Genomic DNA, 6,875 nt, shown 5'->3' on the forward strand with positions numbered 1-6,875 from the left:
TAAGAGGGCCCAGGACAAGCAGCACAGTGCCCTGGCTTGTCAGGCTACGGCAAGTGCCATCAGCATGGGGCTCCTAAGGCCACACGTACCTTTGAGATGAGCACGTACACCACTGCCTTACCTGCAAGACAGCTCTCACTAATGAGAAACTGTCCCAGTAACACTGATAGAACTAAACTTCTCTGCATACAGTAACAGATACTTAACGTTTCGCTCCTTTCCTTCCCTTGAATGTGCCAGCCAGCAAAGCTAAAAACTAACCAAAGGGATATTGTACAGACACTTCTTTAGAGTGTGAGACCTCAATGAATCATTGCTCCCACTGGAAAGAGTGCTGTCAGACTTCAGAGAGCACTGGCAGAGGGGAAAAAGGTTTTTCTAGACAAAATAGACCAGGATGGAATTTTTTCTCCACAAGTTAGACAGAATTCTTTATTAAATAAGCTTTCTAAAAAATCTTAATCAAGAAGATAAAAACATGGACCTGACCTACAAAAGTTTCTTGCACATCTGCCAACGTTATCAGTTTCTCATCCACCCCAAATTTCATATCCAGTCACAGGGGATTCAAGCCAGCTCCCACATGAGCCAAAGGGATAACTTTTTTCAGGTCAGAAGAAACAAGAAGCTATTACTCATCCAGTCACTTTAGGGCTCCCACTTTTGATCAAACTGATAGGATGCAGTCTCCTTTGTATGCCACAGAACAAGAGCATGACCCTAACAGAGCCCTCCTTCAGACAGCAGGCAGCACACCTACCCACATAAGCCAAAGTTAGAGACCCTAAAAACATGAACTTTTCTCTCCATCTTCACCCCACAAAAAAAGACTCAGCAAGTACCATTCACAGTTGGTACCACTGTGTACAAGGGAAGTTGATTTGCATTCTGCCGCCTTTTAAAATAATGTAATAGTAGCAGCATACAGGATAGGTAACCGAAGATGCAAGTTGTGCTGTCTCATGGCTGATTGTTCACTCCCGTCAGTTCCAATTCCCAGATAAGGGTGTCCTCAGAAGAAAAAAAACAAGTCAGAAGAAACCCTCCAATTGCCTGATAGCCTAACTAAAAATGGACTGACAAAAACAAGGCCTTCATCCAGGCTCCAGATTTGCACAGACTTCTCATGGAGGAGAATTAAACTAAGTGGAACATGACCAGCCTATGCAGTCTAAAGAAGAAAAGTCATACCCCTTATTGTTGCTTATTGTGGCAAATCTAGCCAGTGTGACTTGCTGTATTGTGAACTCTCATTTGGATCACATTAACTCCAGAAAAAACCCTGCAGTATTCCTTCCCTCCGCTACTTAGACATGACAGCACTCCCTTTGCTATGGGGCTTCTCCAGGGGAGGTACGGAGCTGGGGTGTGATTTAGCTGCTCCAAACTGCTACCAGCAAAGTCACCTTCCTTTCCAAAGACTGGGGGGAGCTTCAGAGGGTTAATTTCAGCCCCTGTGAATGCATTTCTTCCCAAGTCTGTATTCAAGCCTCCAACCCACAGAACTCAGGTGACATTACCTCACAGCCACTCCAAGATAGTAATACAGTTGGATAACAATTAAAACTTGTATAATTGATAGATCAGAAGTGAAAAAAGAACACTAAGTGTGCAACACTTCATTAAGCCTTATGAAATTACAGTCAAAAACCTGCGTACCATTGCTGGTCTGCAAACTGCCAGCTCACCACATCAAAATGTTACTAATACTGAGCACAGTTCACAGCAGGAATCACTGCTCTGTCAGTATCTTAGGTCATCAGACATTCTCTGTGATGTTTCCTTCATGACAAATTTTAATTACTCCTAACAGATCTAGTTTTCTATTTCTTCCAGGTTTTGAGTGGGGTTTCTGGGTGTTTGGGGTTTTTTCTTTTTTTTTCCCCAGAGCATACAGCAACTGTTTCCTCCAAGCAACTGAGGTACACTACCACTCCCTAGTTAGATTCCATTCTTACAGACCCACACTTTGCTACAGGGGAAGAAGGTTTGCTATGCAAAGTAGTATAACTAGATACTGTCAAAAGCTAACATACCATTTTTGTGAACCACCAGGATGCAACAGCCTACAAGCTGATGACACAAGTAAGGGTTACAGCCCATTTCCTCTTCTGGTCTCGCCTATGCTATTAAAAACACCTGGAAAATCACTGCTAAAATGCTGTTTCCACATGTATCTAAATTTAAAGTATCATGGCAAGATCTAACAAGCAAATCACTACTTCAAAGTCACATCAGGCCACAGATTGGTTCTTGGTGCACATACAGCGGAGGCCCACATGCCAGGCTCTGAAGAATGGCCCATCCTCAAACAGCAATTTGAGGTTGAACTCTCAGATGAGACAACTCCATTTGAGACTTCTCTAAATGCCACAGCTTTCTACCCCATCTTACTGCTTGCAGACACAGCATGAAGTAGTAACAGTGCAACTGGCTTCATTCCCTTTCCCCTCCACAAACAATGGAGTTTCAAAAGCAGGCAACAATCTATCACTATTGATGGCTGTAGATAAGGCTAATTATATTTAAGTGGAAAATAATACAAGAAAACCTGCAAGATTGCTTACATACTTTTTTAGAGCCAAAAGATGGGCTTAATTGTAAACAGATCTTCAGGATGTTGCCAAGGACAAGCTTCTCTAAGAAAAGCAGTCATAAAAAACCATCCAGGTTGTAGCAGTTTTTCAATTCTTGCAGATTAGCCTGATACATTAGTCAGGAGATGCCTGGCACATTGTGGCAGCTATAAAACTATTTTAAAAAAATATTAAATACTAAGGAAACATTAATTTTATCCTAAGAAAGCAACCACTAGCTGAAGACTTCAAAACAAGTAATTCAGAGCCAAAATTCATTATCCACATCAATTCAGATGATCCAGCATTCAGCTACTCCTCTGACCCACAGAATTTTGGATATAAACGCCTGTCAGTGCCCCACTCAGACTGCCCCATCATATCTCAAACCTCATGTCAGGATTCACACCACCACCGGTGCAGCATGCAGCTAGTTACCTTGCTACAAATAGCTAGCTCTCTGCCATGCCCAGGGAGACATGAGAGGCAGTGCTCCCTTTCAATATTAGGTGCCTCCTCAGAAGCGAGTTCTCTTTCCTCCATCATCAAATAACTGCTTCCCAGCTCCTTCTCCAGTACATGTTGCACTTACTGCTCAAACATGCTTATGCCAACATCACTACCTTGCTTCCCAAAGGGTTTAATGTGCATCTGAAAACAACTGTAATTGGCTAACAAACAATACGGCACAATTACCTTGTACTTTTCAAGGCAAGCCAAAAGGAAGAAAAGTTGTCCACCTGCACACATTAACAAGGATACAGCACATCCATGCAAAACTGTATGAATTTCTTCTAATATGGGACAACTTGTGCCATCCTTCATTATAACAATCTTAGAAATTAATCTTCTTGATTAGCTCCCAACAGTTAGGTTTTTTTGAAAGCCATAACGAAGAATGTTTCTTCTGCACTCCAGCAGGCAAGAAAATTCACGCTAGTCTACAGCGCAGCAAATCTGCCTGCACCTTACTCTGCAGTATCTGCAAGCTCACCCCACATGAAACAGCCTAGATCAAATCCCACAGTCAGTGAAGATGGCAAAACTGCATGCTCTTTTTCCACTAGAGCTTATTTTTTCAACATTAAAATTTAGACTGCATTTTACTTTGCAAATCCCGTAATTTTAATATTACCATGATACTTAACCTTCCACAGGCTCATAGTATTAGGGAAAATATCCTCCTGTTCAGAAATAAGGGGGTTTTTTTGTAGGAAAAGGTCTACTGTCAGCAAACTGTTTCTTTCAATGAATATCAGCAATTTAATTACAATCAGACATTATCGCGGAGGTGTAGGGGTTGACTATTCTGAGATCACCCCAGAACCTGCCCCCTACAATACACTGCATTCTCATTTCTCAGACATATTGAAAACCATACAGAAAAATCAGAACTATTCATAGGAAAAACATCTATGTTTACAGCTTGCTTCTTTGGAAGTTTGCCAATATGCACAGCATGGAAATTATAAACAGACTGGATTCCTGACTTCAACCTAGAGCAAAAAACTTCTTACACTAAATGGTAAATTGTGCTCCCTCTGCTGTTACTGTCTTTGAAATACATAATCATACTCTGGGCTCATACTTCCTTGCACTGCTTCCCAGAGCATGATTAGCTACACTAAAAAAACAGAAACTCAAGAAATTATGGCATAAGCAAGAAGCAAAATTCTTGTCTCTTAGTGTCACAGCAATGCCAGTTTACAGCTGTGGAATAATGTTCTGCCTGTAAAATATGAGTGACAGTTATTGGTTGCTATATATGTTTTCAACGTACCTGTGGGATTATTTCCTAGGTCCTTAATGCCAGCAAGCTGAAGTATTACCCTGGTAAAGATGGCTGTGGTGGCCTCTCTGCTCAGCTTCACCCGCACAGAGCACCTATAAAATTAAGGGGCCAGAGGTTTTGTTGCAAGAATGTCTCCTAGGGAAGCCTACTTTCTGTACTGCTACAGAACACGGGTGATGCCAGGCTAGGAAAACCAAACACCACAGAGTTAGCTCCAAACATTGTCTTTATTTACACACCGTCTTTCCTTCTTGCTTTCAGGTTACAAGGGCATTTTTTGCTGCTTGAAATAAACTTATTCCTGTCTGGTCAAAAGCATGTTTTGCTCTACTGTGCCCCAGCTGAGCTGTGGTAGCTAACTTTGATACCAGGCTGCTCTCTTGCACAGCCCTTTTCCACCAAGGTTGCACTGCACCCGCCGCGGCGGCCGCCTGCGCCCCCGGGCCATCACCCCAGCTCAGCTGCGCCCGCTGCCACACACATGGACAAGCATGTTTGGGAAAACAAATCTCAGGTTAAAACAGAATGAGACAGGAGCAGAACAAGCAGATTTTGAACACCTTTGTGAAGCACAAGGCACCCTACACTCTGCCCTGCGAGCGTGCAGCTGGCAGCGCACACAGCCAGCAACGCGGCGGGCACCGGGACCTTCCCAAGCGGCGGCATCAGTCACCCCAAACCCCAAAGGGCAAGGAAAAGGGGAACCAGCCCTGCCACGTTTTGGTAACGATAACACTTCGAACATGTTGAGAGAAACCCGGTAATTTTTTTTTAATGTTATTTTCGGCTTTTTCCCCCAGGCAAGGGGCACGGGCAGCGCCCGCCGGGGGGCCGGGCGAGCACAGAACCGCGGCACCTGAAAGCCGGGCCCTCCTTCCCAGTCAGCCCCGAGCCCGCTGCCCCCACGGGGCCCGACCCCCAGCCCGGCCCCGGCTTCCCCCGCTCTCCTCAGGAGGGGCCTCCCGCCAGCCCGGGGGAGGGGGGGAGCCCCGAGCGGGCTGCGGCAGCGGCTCACCCGCGGGGGGCTACAGCCCCTCAGCGCTGCAGGGGGCGGGCGCTGCTTCACCTGCGGCCGCGCCACCGCCAGCCCAGACACCCCGGGGCACCGCCATCCCGCCCACGCCCCGCCGAGCGCAGCGCAGCTCACCCGCCAGCCCGCAGCCCTGCTCGCCGCGCTTCTAGAACCGCCCCGGCCCTTCCAGCCGCGCCGCGCCCGGCCCCGCTCCTATTGAGCCGCCGCCACGTTTGAAGCCCCGCCCCCAACCCCGCCCCCCCTACCGTAATGCCGCCAGTAGCGCCGCACACGCCTCGCCGCCCCCCGCGGCGCCCAGCGGCGCCCTCCGTCACCTCAGGCCCCTGGGGCGCGGCCGTGGGGCCAGGCCCGGCCTGGAGGCGGGGTGTTCCCGGGTTAAAAGCGGATGTCACTGAGAAATTAAGCACCTGTAAAGCCTGCTTGCTTTCTAAAAACCCGCCTGCCTGGCTCTGAAAGCCTCTTCTGTGGGGTCGCGGTTGGAACCGGCTGCACTGCCCCTTGGGCAGCTGCTGGTCTCCTCAGGAGAAGGAAAATGGAGTTTATAAGGGACATGAGAAGATGATGTCCGTGCTGGAACATGACTGGGGTGTACGTGTGGGGGAAGGGGCAGCCCTGGAGCCCCGCGGTGGCTCGTGGGCCGCAGCCCTGGGCAGAGCTGGAACGAAGCCAGAGACATTGTGCCAGCTCCAGAACGTCTCAGGTACTGTTTTTCCCCTATACAAACAGATGTTCACACCAATTAAGAGCAACCATCACTCAACATCATAACCATTACCTTGGCCAAAAATAACTTCTTTTCAATATTGAGAGTCAGAAACCAAATCAGACCATACAAGACACCAAGAACAAGCTACCTCTGGCTTTCCAAATCCACCCCCCACCATCACAAGTCTGTTCGCTGACTGGATATCTAGCAAAATTTGACTGAAAAAGCCAGGTTTGGGGAGATGACTCACAGTATCAGAATCCATAAAGAAAGTGGAAAACGGAAAAAAATATCTAACATAAGGTTGTAATTTCACTGAAGCTTTTAGAAAAAAAAAACAAAACACACAACCAAAATTGCTGATATCATAAACCATAATAAAAGGGTCTGGCTGTGCTGTCACCAGAACATCCTAACAGAGCTCCGAATGTTACACATACATATGCTTTGTATCTTAACATTTATTTGGGTGAAATTAATTTCCATCATATATTTAGAAGAGATTCATTACTGTCAATGAAAGAAGCAATCTGTAAGTCTGTGATGGCACTGCAGGTATTAGTACATTTTAGAGACTGTAAAAACAGCATGTCTGCAGGGACAGTGATGTGGTGCAGAGCTGGGTTTCTTAGTTCTGATGCTTCTTTTTTAACCTATTTTTAGTTTAGACTTTTTGCTTTTATGGAGAAATAGATGGCTTTTTCCTCTGTTTTAGTGGAAGGGACTAAAAAATGTGTGTGTAAATGCATATTGCGTTTGCGTGGCTAG

At 46.2% G+C, this 6,875-nt stretch overlaps 1 protein-coding gene across 5 annotated transcripts in view; it reads right to left on the reverse strand.

Moving 5' to 3' along the window:
* The window catches only part of P4HA2 (prolyl 4-hydroxylase subunit alpha 2), a 30,527-nt gene extending 24,904 nt beyond the window's left edge, over window positions 1–5,623 (reverse strand). For 4 of the 5 annotated variants that reach the window (XM_055812710.1, XM_055812712.1, XM_055812714.1 and 1 more), the window contains exons 1-2: window positions 5,516–5,623; window positions 4,357–4,460 (exon numbers count right to left, since the gene is read on the reverse strand). The gene's annotated coding sequence lies outside the window, so the exon portion shown is untranslated. Of the gene's footprint in view, window positions 1–4,356; window positions 4,461–5,383; window positions 5,462–5,515 lie in introns of those variants that run through there. The other variant, XM_055812711.1, reaches the window with a different exon arrangement.
* Window positions 5,624–6,875: the final 1,252 nt, after the last annotated feature.

This window comes from Falco peregrinus, chromosome 8 (assembly GCF_023634155.1).
Source record: "Falco peregrinus isolate bFalPer1 chromosome 8, bFalPer1.pri, whole genome shotgun sequence".
In the NCBI taxonomy this organism is placed as follows: Eukaryota; Metazoa; Chordata; class Aves; order Falconiformes; family Falconidae; genus Falco; species Falco peregrinus.